The sequence below is a fragment of the Macadamia integrifolia genome, unplaced genomic scaffold (assembly GCF_013358625.1).
Source record: "Macadamia integrifolia cultivar HAES 741 unplaced genomic scaffold, SCU_Mint_v3 scaffold1795, whole genome shotgun sequence".
Lineage (NCBI taxonomy): Eukaryota > Viridiplantae > Streptophyta > Magnoliopsida > Proteales > Proteaceae > Macadamia > Macadamia integrifolia.
Window position 1 is genome coordinate 101,456 of NW_024868356.1, and position 13,596 is coordinate 115,051.

Below are 13,596 nucleotides of genomic sequence, written 5' to 3' on the forward strand. Positions count from 1 at the left end.
TCGTCTGTAGTCGTTACATCGGTATAGTGAGCATTGGGTGGCTGAAAGCCCTATGAGGTGCATGAGGATGCTCTCAATCATTCGATGCTTACCGCACCTCACTGCTCACTGCAGAGGATGTGGACCATGGATTTAGTTCTTGGTATTGGTACCGGTATCGATCTCTACCGATACCAATCCAATCCGAATTAGTATTAGAGAAGATTGATGCGTATCGATCATTTTTGCCATTTTATTTTTAGTAAAAAAGTATTTTTTAACTATTTTACCCCTAAAATGATATGGATAACCAATCAAGATCGATACGATACGGTGGATACAACACCAAGATACCAATACTTGAAACCATGATGTGATCTCGTTGCAGCTCCTCCAAATCTTGAGGGGTAAATTCATTCCATCCTACATTCCATTATAAAGTTCTGACCAGTAATCACTTATCATAAGTAAAGAAGGCAATCGTAGTAGAACTTTAATGGCAGGGAGAGTACAAGTGTCCCTGCTTTTCTCATGGAATCTCCACAACCAGCACAAGCAACGGCCACCGTTGTCTGCCACCATCTTTGCTCTGAGCAAGCAGGGCCACTGCTTCTTCTCCTCCCTTGCCGCCACAGCTGGAGACGACTCCTCCACCCACTGTTTGATCTGGAAGTTCGTTGCTTCATCATCAAAACCCATTGCTCTCGACGCCTTCTCCCATCTCCTCTCCTCCGACAACATCCACCCCAACCTCTCCTCTCTGGCTCTCCTCGTAACCTTCCACTCCCTCTTCTCCCTTATAATTTACTTTGTGTATTTCGTTAATCCATTCCTTCCTTTGACCATTGCAGTTCTAAGCGAGGATCACCATAACTTCTTGGTTTTATTGAAAACCTAAGCTGGTGTCATCTCTCATTGCGTTACTGGACTAGTAAGGACAGTTTGAAGATGCAAAAACTCTACTCTTTGAATCAGTTCAGAAGCTAGGGTTTCAAGACCTGGCTCTCTTTTACTTTGATCTAATCGATTCCTATTCCAAGCAAGGATCGAAGAAAGGGGTTACCGAGTCTTACAAAAATCTGAAGCAACTTCTGTCCAGTTCCCCCAATTTTTCTCTGAGACAACGAACTTCAAAGACAATGATACATGGGTTGTGTAGCTTGGATCTTCCCTATGAAGTCGAGGAATTGATGGAGGAGGAGACGGCTTCAGCAGGATTCAAGCCCTCTCCCTATGAATTCAGGTGTAGCATAAATGGGTATGGGAGAAAGGGATCTTTGACAGAGATGCGAAGGGTTTATGGACTGATGGAGGATGCAGGCTACGTTTTGGATAAAATCTGCTCCAATATCGTTGTTTTGTTGTATGGCACCTGATGAGGGCATTTCTCCCTAACCGCGGCACAAGCAAAGAGCATCCTGACCAATGCTGCATTGTTACCTTGTCAGCCCGAGCTGTCGCCTCGGCATCTCACCTGGCCGTGCTACTACCTCAGCCCTCCATCTACCCAAGCTGTCACCTCAGCATCTCACCTGGCCATGCTGCCACCTCGGCCCTCCATCAGTCTGAGCTATCACCTCGACATCTCATCTGGCCATGCTACCACCTCGGCCCTCCATCAGCCCGAGCTGTCACCTCAGCATCTCACCTGGCCGTGCTGCCACTTCGGCCTGACACCAACAATAAGGTTCCCAAAAACATGCTCTCGTCCACTCCTACATTCAAGGAATGTAATCCTTATCCACGATGATAGGACTCTATCCACTACATGTCATCAAGACGTCCACCCCTCCCACAGTTGGCATTTTCGAGATAAGAGGGGAATATTCCCTTGGTATACCCTAGGATCTGGAATATTCCCTGCATTAGAGAACCATTACTCTCGAGGACTCTCTGCCTAACAGGACTCTCCACAAACGTCTCCCATCCTCCCTCCATCAGCAGCCTATAAATATCAAGTAAGCCTCCCTTAAAAAGGAGAGAGATCGATCACTTCTTTGATTGGAAAAAGCTCTCTTGAGCATCTACTGTGGAAAGATTTGACATAGGCATCGGAGAGTCCCCTGTCGGGTCAGCCTGGCTCTCCCTTGTCCTCTCTTCTGTGCAGATCGACTGGAGTACTAGGAACTACAGGGAAGATCATCCAGTCAATTTTTACCACATCAGATTGACGCTGTCTGTGGGAAATAGTTACAAAAGCTACCTTGGATCAATGCAATTAAGGAGTGAGAAGGTCGTTTCTTCTACAACAATGTGAGTAAGGTCCACTCGCGATTTACCACTTGGATGTCCTCATTCACCGCCAATGGCAGAATAGGAGAATGTCCCAGTGGAGACCCCTCCACAAGGGCCCCAGTAAGCCCGGCTTGACGCGAAAGTTACCCAGGGAGAGGGAGATCAACGTGAGCAAAACCCTCAGCTATCTCGCCATGTCCCATCATCCTAGGTAACTCACCCAAATATGGAAGAGCAGATGCAAAGCCTGCAGTTGTAGGTGTTAGCGACAAACATGTTGGTGCGGGACTTCATACATCAGTTCGGCTCAGCACTTCCTGTGCCACCGACTGGTTCAACACAGCCACCTAGGCTTGTTTTGGATAGACAACCCAATGACGAATTTCCTAACAACAGTGTCACCCCTCAATCAACATCCAGGAGAGGGTCTGCCAGAACATCATGCATTGTTCATTTGGTACCAACCCGGTCTCTTACCGAGGGGAATTGGTAAGGTCCCCTTCTTGCCCAGAATGGGAGAGCAGGTCATCCTACACGTAACCGGAGTCTAGAGACATGTGATGCTCGAAGATCCCCACCCAGGGTAGGAAGACGCCAGCTATCACCTCAAAGACTCACTAGAGGCGCGCGTCCGCTTAGAGAAGAATGTGAGAACTCCTCCCGGAGGGCTGCTCGGCAAGAACCACCCCATGGAGGTCAGGGCTTGCCTCCCAGGCCAACCAGAGGTGCACCGTGGCAAGGTCAGGATTGGCTTGGTGGTCACCAAGATTGAGGAAGAAGCCCCAAATGAGCCGAAAGGGCATGATGCTCATTGGGTCACAGAGCCGAGGAGAGAAGGGATGACTTGGAGAGCCACATCTAGTGCCTCACTGAGCGAGTAGAAGGAATGCAGAGACAAAGGCACCCAACCCACATAACTGTAAATTTGGCACATAATGCACTATCCGACAAACTGATAGATGCTGAATACCCCCAAATTTCATGATACCCATCTTTGATGGATATGACGGCACCACAGATGCCCATGATCATCTTCTGTACTACAGCTCGGCCACGACAGTTTATGGTAGGTCAGACGTAATTCTTTGTCGAGCCTTTCAACCTCATTAAAAGGACCTGCGCTGGTGTGGATGTCAAACTTATGGCCCCGGTCCATCCACAGCTATGAAGAGCTGACAAGAGCGTTCCTCACACATTTCCAAGCTAGTATGAAGCAGAAGAAAACCACACAAAACGTGATGAACATGAGGTAGGGAGCAAGAGAGACTATAAGAGAATTCCTTGCTCGATTCACTAAGGTGACGCTGGAGGTAAAAAACCTACTAGAAGGAGTGGCATATAACACATTGTGCAACAGGCTAATGTACCCTGATTTGGTCCAATCTCTGACCCTTGACCTGCCAGAGACAATGCCCGAGCTGTTGAGACGGTGCAATCAATACACCAACATGGTAGAATTCCTGGCTGCCAGAGGAATAGCTGACAGGGGTGATCAATTAGAGAAGGAGAAGAAAAGGCCTCTGAGGCCTAGGGATGATTCTCGCGGGCTAAAGAAGAACAGAACAGATCAGTCGCTTGACATAGGTGAGCCCGAGCGCTATGAACTTGATCATTCCCGAATAAACCTGCTCTTAGAGATCCAAGATCAGAAATATTTTCGTTGGTCCAGGCCAATAACTGCTAAACCAGAGGAGAGGAACCCCAATCGGTACTTTCGGTACCACCATGACCATGGATATGACACTAAAGACTGCAAGTCTCTGAAAAGGAAAATTGATGAGCTCATCAGGGCTAGATACCTTAACAAGTATTTAAAGCAGAAATATGTTGGGAACTAGCCCGAGTCGAGGAGAGATGATGTCAGGCTGAGCTGAGATAAAGCTAAGCCGCCCAAGGATACAACCATGGATTGGGCTTACTAGTATGATAACTAGCCCGTGGGTCCAACCATTCTAATAATCATGGGCAGACCCATTGTGGAATCAGTTAGAAAAGCCAAAGCACATGTGCTGTTTGTATGCATCGCGGAATAGGCAGTCAAAGCCCTTAGAACGGATCCACCCATTACATTCTCTGATAGAGATCTGGAAGAGTTGAACTGGTCTCACAACGACGTTATCGTAGTTCAATTAGTGGTGGCCACCACCCCTTCCATAGGGTCCTAGTGGACACAGGAGCCTCTGTTGACCTTATGTCCTATGAAGCCTTCGTAAAATTGGGGCTTGGCACAGATGCCTTAAAGCTGGCCCGAGGACCCTTGTATGGATTTTTAGGCACGCCATCAGAGCTAGAAGGAGTTATAGACTTTCCTGTGACCATCAAACAGGGAGCTCAGACAGCCATTACTATGGTTTCTTTTATGGTCGCCAAGATTGCCTCACCCTACAATGCAATCCTTAGCCTACTTGGTCTCAATGGCCTTGGGATGATTGTGTCCACTAGGCACATGAAAGTCAAATTCCCCACCAGCAATGGAGTCGGGGAATGCAAGTCTAGCAAAAAAGAATCCTGGGAATGCTATGCCAACTTCATAAAGTCTGTCAAGAAACCATGTTCAGGCCTAGCGTGTATGGTAAAAATTGTTGATTGCCAAGATGAAAGTCTCCTAAATTGAGTCGAGCCAGTGGAATAGCTGCCTACAGTCCCAATTACAGAGGCCGAGCCGTCAAAAATTGTTCAGCTCAGAGCATTGCTGAGCTCCCAACGCCGCGATGAGATTTTGAACTTCCTTGGAAAAAACTCTGATATTTTTGCATGGAAGGTTTCTGATATGCCAGGCATCTCCAGGGCTGTAGTTGAGCACAGTCTGGACGTTAACCATAGCTTCAAACCTGTCCAGTAGAAGAGCAAGAGCTTCATGATTGAGCGGAACACCATCATCAACAAGGAGGTTGACAAACTCCTAGCCGCGAGGTTTGTGAGGGAAGTAAAGTACCCGACCTGGCTAGCCAATGTGGTCATGGTTCTGAAGTCCAACGAAAAGTGGAGGATATATATAGACTACACTGACTTGAACAAGGCCTGTCCCAATGATTGCTATCCTTTGCCACGGATTGACTCCCTTATAGACTCGATTGCAGGCCATGAAATACTGACCTTCATGGATGCATATTCTAGCTATAACCAGATTAAGATGAAGGTGAAAGATAAGGAGAAAACTGCTTTCCTCACCACTCAGGGCAACTACTGCTACACTGCAATGCCTTTTGGCCTAAAGAATGCCGGAGCCACTTACTAGAGGATGGTGAATACAATATTCCGAAGCCAGATCGGAAGGACTATGGAAGTTTACGTTGATGATATACTAGTCAAGAGCGTGAAAGGCACTGATCAGATGCTAGATCTGAAGGAGGCCTTTGATGTCCTACGGAAGAACCAGATGAGACTAAATCCTACCAAGTGTGCATTTGGAGTAACCTCTGGAAAATTTCAGGGCTTCCCAGTATCATAAAAGGGAATAGAAGCAAACCCCTCCAAAATCGAGGCCATTCAAGAAATGTGCACGCCAAGAAACATTTGTGAAGTTCAAAAACTGATGGGGTGTCTGGCCGCACTGAGCAGGTTCTTGTCCTGAGCTAGAGATAAGTGTCTCCCCTTCTTTAAGCTACTAAAAGGAAGAAAAGGTCAACATCAATTTTGCTGGACGGAGGAATGCAAAGCAGCTTTTAATGAAATCAAAGCTTGCCTAACCTGGCCCCCTCTACTGAGCCGATCAGAGCTTAGAGAGGAGCTACAACTTTACCTCGCTACCTCCACGGTAGCCGTTAGCACAGTCCTTATGGGAGAAGAGGGAAAGACATAAAGGACCATCTACTATGTGAGTCATGTGCTCCTAGAAGCAAATACAAGGTATCGGAGAATTGAGAGGTTTGCATTGGCATTGGTCGTGGCAGCTAGGAAGTTAAGGCCCTACTTCCAAGCACACACCATAGCTATACTAGCTGATCAACCACTAAGAAAGTCACTTTATAGCCCTAGCGTAGCGGGACATATGGTGAGTTGGGCTGTCGAGTTAAGTGAGCATAACATTGAATTCCAGCTGAGAAGCACAATCAAGGGCCAGGCACTGGCTAATTTCTTGGTAGAATGTACACAGGCTGAAGAAGCAGCAGAGCCTGAGGCCAGGTTGGACCAAAAGTGAGAACTCTTTGTTGATGGATCCAGCACCACAACAAGGAACGGCGTAGACCTTGTGCTGTGAAGCCCTGAGGAATTAACGATACAGTATGCCTTCAGATTTGTATTCTCCATAATAAATAACGAGGCAGAATACGAAGCCCTGATTACGAGAATCAAACTGGCAAAAGCTGTAATGACAGACGACCTGGTTGCACATAGTGACTTCCAACTAATTGTGAACCAAGTTAATGGGAAATACGAGGCCAAAGAAGAGATAATGGCCAAATATTTGAAAGAAATATGTCATCTGGTGACCAGTTTCAACACGTTCGCAATGGTATAGATCCCGCAGGATAAAAATACAATAGCAGATGCCCTCTCCAACCTAGTTACAGCAGAACTCGGGGACTACGCCAGCTTGGTATACTTTGAAGTACTAGACCAACCTACCTATGAGCAAGAAGTGATGTGCAACAATACGCAGCAAGCTAAGCCGAGCTGGATGGATCCTATTATGGACTATTTACGAGATGGGCATCTCCCAGGAGATCAGATAAAAGCAAGAGCAGTTAAGAAGAGGGCTGCTAGATACGCTCTCCAAAGTGAAGTACTGTATAAAAGGGTAATATCCTGGCCCTTGCTGAAGTGCCTACCGCCAAACCGAGCTAAAGAGGCACTCCAAGAGGTCCATGAAGGAATTTGTGGGGGACACATCAGAGGAAGGGCACTAGCCTACAAGGTGTTGCGCCAAGGATTCTACTAGCAAAAAATGTAACAAGACACAATGAAGTTCATCCGACGATGCTTTAAGTGTCAAGTACACGCCCTGATACTGCACGTCCTGGCTACAGAACTTAGTTCTATAATTTGCCCGATCCCGTTCGCAATGTGGGGAATTGATATCCTAGGACAGTTCAAGAAAGGAAAGGGCGGTGTCTAATTCTTGATCATCGCTATTGATTACTTCATTAAATGGGTGGACCTAGCCAAGATCACTGAGCAGGCTGTAGAAAAGTTCATAAGGGATGACGTCATTTACCGATATGGTGTCCCAAAGATACTGCTCACAGATAATGGTTGGCAATTCAACAATCAGAAATTCAGGCTCTTTTACAGTAATTTTAACATTGATTTTTGAAACACTGCTGTAGCACACCCAAAATTGAACGACCAGGTAGAAAAATCCAACCACATACTTCTAGATGGAATAAAGAAGAGGTTGGATTAGGAGAAGAAGAACTGGGCAGGCCAGCTACTCAGTGTACTTTGGGCATATCGCACCTCAGCTCGAACCCCCATAAAGAAGACACCATTCCGATTGGTATACGGGACTGAGGCATTAACCCCTGTGGAAGTGACTTAAGCCTCGTTCTGATCAATAGTTTTCGAAGCATCACAGAATGAGGCAGGGCTCCAAGTAAATATCGACTTTATAGACGAAGTTTGAGAAGAAGCTTTAGTGCGGATGAAACTTAAAAACAAAAAGTCAGGTAGTACCACAACCGAAAGGTCAGGCCACGGGAATTCATATTAGGTGACTTGGTCCTCAGAAAAGCAGCTGCAATAGACCTAAGAAGTGATGGCAAGCTAAGCACAAACTGGGAAGGCCCATACGTAGTCTCCACAGTGGTGCACCCCGGTACTTGTCACTTGTAGACTCAGGAGGGTACAACTATACCCAGAGCATGGAATGTTGAAAATCTCAAAAAGTTTAACTAGTAGATTGTAGATTGCATCGAAGTCCATTTGACTGGGCGTTAGTCTTATTGATTTTATATTTCAGCACCTTAGTTTTCATATTTCAATTATTCAATTTCATTCACGGAGCAGATTAGACTCTATTTATAAGCAATGTATTTGCTGCAAGCCCCTGCCACACATCAATAAACTATGAAGCTTCTCTCAAATATTCGGCTCTTCAAAGGCATAAAGGCCGAGCTTTAGCTCGGTAGGATCTAAGACCGAGCTCCAGCTCAGCACTACCAAGACCAGACCCTAGTTTGGTAACTTAAAGACTTAACATCTAAGGCATAAAGACCAAGCTCCAATTTGGCTGCATCTAACCAAGACCAGACCCTAGTTTGGCAACTTAAAGACCTTAACATCTAAGGTATGAAGACCGAGCTTCAGCTCGGTAGCATCTAAGACCGAGTTCCAACTCGGCACTACCAAGACCAGACCTTAGTTTGGCAACTTAAAGACCTTAACATCTAAGGCATAAAGACTGAGCTCCAGCTCGACAGCATCTAAGATCGAGCTCCAGCTCGGCACTACCAAGACCAGGCCCTAGTGTGGCAACTTAAAGACCTTAACATCTAAGGCATAAAGACCGAGCTCCAGATCGGCACTACCAAGACCAGACCCTAGTTTGATAAATTAAAGACCTTAACATCTAAGGCATAAAGATCGAGCTCCAGTTCGACAGCATCTAAGACCGAGCTCTAGCTCGGCACTACCAAGACCAGACCCTAGTGTGGCAACTTAAAGGCCTTAACATCTAAGGCATAAAGACCGAGCTCCAGCTCGGCAGCATCTAAGACCAGACCTTAGTTTGGTGACTCAAAGATCGTCTAAGGCATTAAGTTTGAGCTTCAGCTCGGCATCAACTAAGGCCCAGCTCCAGCTCGGCACCATCAAAATCAAATCCAGGTTTGGCATCTCAAAGACTATCTAAGGCATTAAGTTTGAGCTTCAGCTCGGCATTGCTACTGCCCACGTCTAGGCATAATGCTTCGTAATACTAAGATACATAAGACCAGATCAAGCTCAACCAAATAATGGAACTACCTTACAGAAATGGATGAGGCACAAGAAATGAAGAATTTTTTTTCATTAATAAAGGAGGGAAGAAACCGTCAAAAATTACATCGACTCCCAAAGGGGATTTTTACATTAAAAAAAGAGGAGAAGAAGAAGAAAAGAAAGAAGTTTACATCACTCCCGCAAAGGGGAAAAGGGAAAAGATAACATCAGTATTGTGGAAATTGGGGGGCTGGCTCAAGAGGGAGAGAGGTGGTTCATTTGGTTGCTTTAGGGTCGGCTTGAGTCACCTCTTCACCAACCTCGGCCTGACTGGTGAGCTGCACTGAAGGAGCTGGGGTAGGAGCGCACTGCTCATATTCAGAAAAGTTATAATCTAGCATCTTGCCAAGGACGAACTGAATGGCATCTTCGGAGTCGGCCTGAAATGAAGAGACGTTGATGTCAACTAGTTATTTCTGACCAACTTCAGAGTTTAGCCACCTCTTAGCAGCGACCTCATCGTTTGACGCCAGGTCGGCCTGATACTTCTTTTCCAGCTCAGAAATCTGAGCCAAAAGTTCAGCTTCTTTCCTTTTACTGGCCTCATAAGCCTCAGCCAACTCGCTCTGAAATACATCCTTCTCCTTGATAAGGCCGCTGTTGATCCTGAGCTACTTAGCGACCTCACACTCTAGCTCGCCAGCTCTCTCCTTATTGTCTCTCACTTTTTGCTCCTCAAATCAGGCCTTTTTCTTCTCACTCTCTAGCTGACCCGTGGCCATCTGGAGCTCCCCCCAAAGATGCATTACCTCGTCGTTCACCTTGGCATGACTAATGGCCATGTTCTCAAACCGTTGAGCAGCCTCAACCGTAAAAGCAATACCATACAAGGATCCAGCAGGGTCATGAATACCTGAAACTCAAGCAAGCACAAAGAATGAGAGGAGGAAAATACTTACGTTGCCCATCCGGGTGTAGACCTATTTCGAGAAGTCGATATCGGGTAACTTCCTCACACAGGCAATGTCCAACTTGGGACGGGTACGACGGCACCAAAACCGAGCTACAATGGGGTCCAACATGGTGCCGTTCTCTAACAGGTCCACCCAAGGATCCACGGGCTACTTTCCCATTCGGGCCACCTTGGGAGGGTTGCCCTACTATGCCTCCTCCACGAGTGAACGCCTCCTCTTTTGGCCATTGGTGCCTGCCCCTACTCTGTCGGGCGTGTCGGTTTTCCCAGGCGCCTTCTCTCCAGTGCCCACTAGCTCCTTGCCTTTTAGAGAGCTCGGAGTCCCGTGCCGAGCTGAATATTAGATTGGGGGGCATCTCTTTCCCTGGATTGGCCCCAATAATAAGTGGTGAGGCCTTGTTACCTATGCCAGGGGGAGGGGCGACCTTCGCCCCAAGGTCTACGCTCGCCGCTGCATTGCCTTTGTTTGTAGTCTTCTTGGAGACCTGCTCAGCCGCCTCCTTCTTCCTCACCTCCACAGCTACTGTGGCAAGGGCTTTATTATTGACCTTCACATTAACCACTGCAAGACAAGAAAGAGCCGAGATGGATCAGTAATGGAAACATGCTAAAACTATAAAAAACTGAGCTGAACCACCATGAATCGGACTCGATTGGATCCTCACTAGGGACTTCACTCAGCTCCCACTCTCGAAGGAAGTCTTCATCCTGCAGCATGCCAACATCCATAGCCTCCCCACCCAAACACATCTGATATGTTTGGAGGTTAGCTGGGGAGAGCTTGGGTGCTCGGTTTCGCACGGAGAGGGTGGGCTTGACTCAGCTGCTCTTGAAGGGGTTCCCATGCATCACCACGTAAAAGTACCTCTCCTTCTATTTCTTCACCTAGGAAGGAATGTTGAGGAACATATTCAGGTCACTATAAGGACCATCCCTCTCCCTTTTGGTGAAGTAATACCACCCCGAGGTGTACCTCGTCACCGAGAACATCTTTCGGAATAGGTCCAGCATCACGATCCGACCCAACTTCGAGACAAACATCTCAAAGCCAAGAACAGTCCTCCATGAGTTCGGAGTCAGCTGCCTAGGAGCGAGGCACCAGTGATCCAATTGAGTTGACCAGCTTAGGCACAGGAATCCTCAGGCCGCTCTGGAAGGTGACATCATAAAGGGCCACCTCGTCCCCAGAGGCGTCCACCTGTTCATTCTTGTTTGGGATGCGCATCACCACGTAATTGGGGATACTGTATTGACTTCGGATCAGGACGAGTACCTTGGGCGTCAAGATGCTTGGGGTATTGATCGTAGTTTTCTTCTCTCCGAAGGAGGAAGCAGAGCCTTCCCCCTCGGACTTACTAGGCCAGCCTTAGGGACTTCGGTACCTGAGGGGCCTGCATCCAGAGTGCCTATTGCCACAACAATGAGGGGCTGAGTAGGGGCAACTGAGCTAGCTCCACCCCTGGTTGGGACGGTCTCAGGCGAGACCACCTCCACAGACTCAGAGCCGGAGCTGCCATCAGAACCGGAGCTATCGTCGGAGCCCTGACTGCTAGAAGTATCACCATTGGAGGATGAGGGATCAAGAATCAGGCACTTAAGATGGTTTTCCCCAGGCCTCATGGTCGTCAAGGGGGTCTAGTTGGGAGAATCCGGGTCACGCGCAGATGCCATATCAGGATCACCGGGACTAACGCTAGGGTACACGGAGGGCTGCATAGAGGATCGATGGGTCACAACCATAACATAATCTTACTTACTTGTCATAGGATGAGCTGGATGTCCGTACCGGGCTGCTCTGAGATGCTGAGGATGTTCAGACTTAGGGTAGGAGTGAGCTGAGATGACTTTATCACATGAACGAATGACAAGACTTCTGGAAAAAACATACCCTATTTATAGGAGAAGGCGGTAGAGAATGGATGGCTGGATCTGGCTGAGATCAACGGTGAACAGAACGGCCTCTTCGCTTGCCTGAGGTGAAATAACGTCTCCGAGATATGTGGCAGGACCAATACATTTCGCGTTAAGTGAGCGGCACATGATTGAGAAGTCAACAGCATTTAATGCTCTATCTATCCGAGCCAAACTGTTAGAGCGGGGGGCTGGTGATGAGGGCATTTCTCCCCAACCGCGGCATGAGCAAGGAGCATCTTGACCAATGCTGCACTGTTACCTTGTCAGCCCGAGCTATCACCTCGGTATCTCACCTGGCCGTGCTGCCACCTCGGCCCTCTACATCAACATGAGCTGTCACCTCAGCATCTCACCTGGCCGTGCTGCCACCTCGGCTTGACGCCGACAACAAGGTTCGTAGAAACGTGCTCTCGCCTACTCCTATATTCAAGGAACATAATCCCTATCTACAAGGACATGACTCTATCCACTACACGTCATTAAGACGTCCACCCCTCCCACGGTTGGCATTTCCGAGATAAGAGGGGAATATTCCCTTGGTATAGGATCTGAAATATTCCTAACATTAGAGAACCATTACTCTTGAGGACTCTCCGCCTAACAGGACTCTCCACAAATGTCTCCCATCCTCCCTCCATTAGTAGCCTATAAATATCAAGGTAAGCCTCCTAAAAAAAGGGGAGAGATCGATCACTTCTTTGACTAAGAAAATCTCTCTTGAGCATTTGCTGTGGAAAGATCTGACTTAGGCATTGAAGAGTCCCCTGTCGAGTCAGCCCGGCTCTCCCCTGTCCTCTCTTCTGTGCAAGTCGGCTAGAGCACCAGGAACTATAGGAAAGATCATCCAGTCAATTTTTTCCAGATCAGCACCCATTCAGAGCTATCAGAAATGGTATCATGGCTCCACAAAATGAAGGATTCAGGCATTCAATTCTCTGTCCGCACTTACAATTTCATCCTGAATTCATGTCCCACAATTATGTCATTTCTTCAAGAGCCTAAGCTTCTTCCTCTTTCCATGGAAGACCTGATTGAGAAGTTACCGAGAGAAGAGGGTTTGCTGGTTGAAGAACTGATTGGATCGCCAGTGCTAGTGGAAACCTTGAAATGGAGTTGTTCTGAGGGGACATAGGATTTGCACAGAATGCATTTGGGTTTTGCTTTGGTGATCATGTTACAGTGGATAGAAGAGCTGAGATCAGGATTCCATAGCGGAAAGGTTGGTCGTTCCAGCAGCGGTTATCATTGTCTGTGGGGGCTGGAAGGCATAGTGGCGTTAGGGGAGAGTCACCGGTGAAAGCACTGGTTAAAGAGATGATGGTTCGGTTGAAAAGCCCTATGAGAATTGATCGGAAAAATGTTGGTTGCTTTGTCGCCAAAGGGAAAGCAGTGAAGGAATGGCTATGTTTGCAGAACTAGACACTACTGGTTTTGATCAGAGATGAGACATTCCATAGATTGGGTCAAGGCGACAGACACAGAGAGAGAGAGAGGAAGACCAAATCCAAGACCGATTGAAGCCTTGATGGAAGGAATCGATCTTATGGGATATGATTTTCAGATAATCTATACCATCCAAGAGGTTGACTTAGCCAATACCCATTGACCATGAGAGCTTCCCATTCTGTTTTCTA

At 47.3% G+C, this 13,596-nt stretch overlaps 1 pseudogene; it reads left to right on the forward strand.

Moving 5' to 3' along the window:
• The first annotated feature begins 475 nt into the window (after nucleotides 1-475).
• Nucleotides 476-13,381, forward strand: LOC122064854 (annotated as a pseudogene).
• Nucleotides 13,382-13,596: the final 215 nt, after the last annotated feature.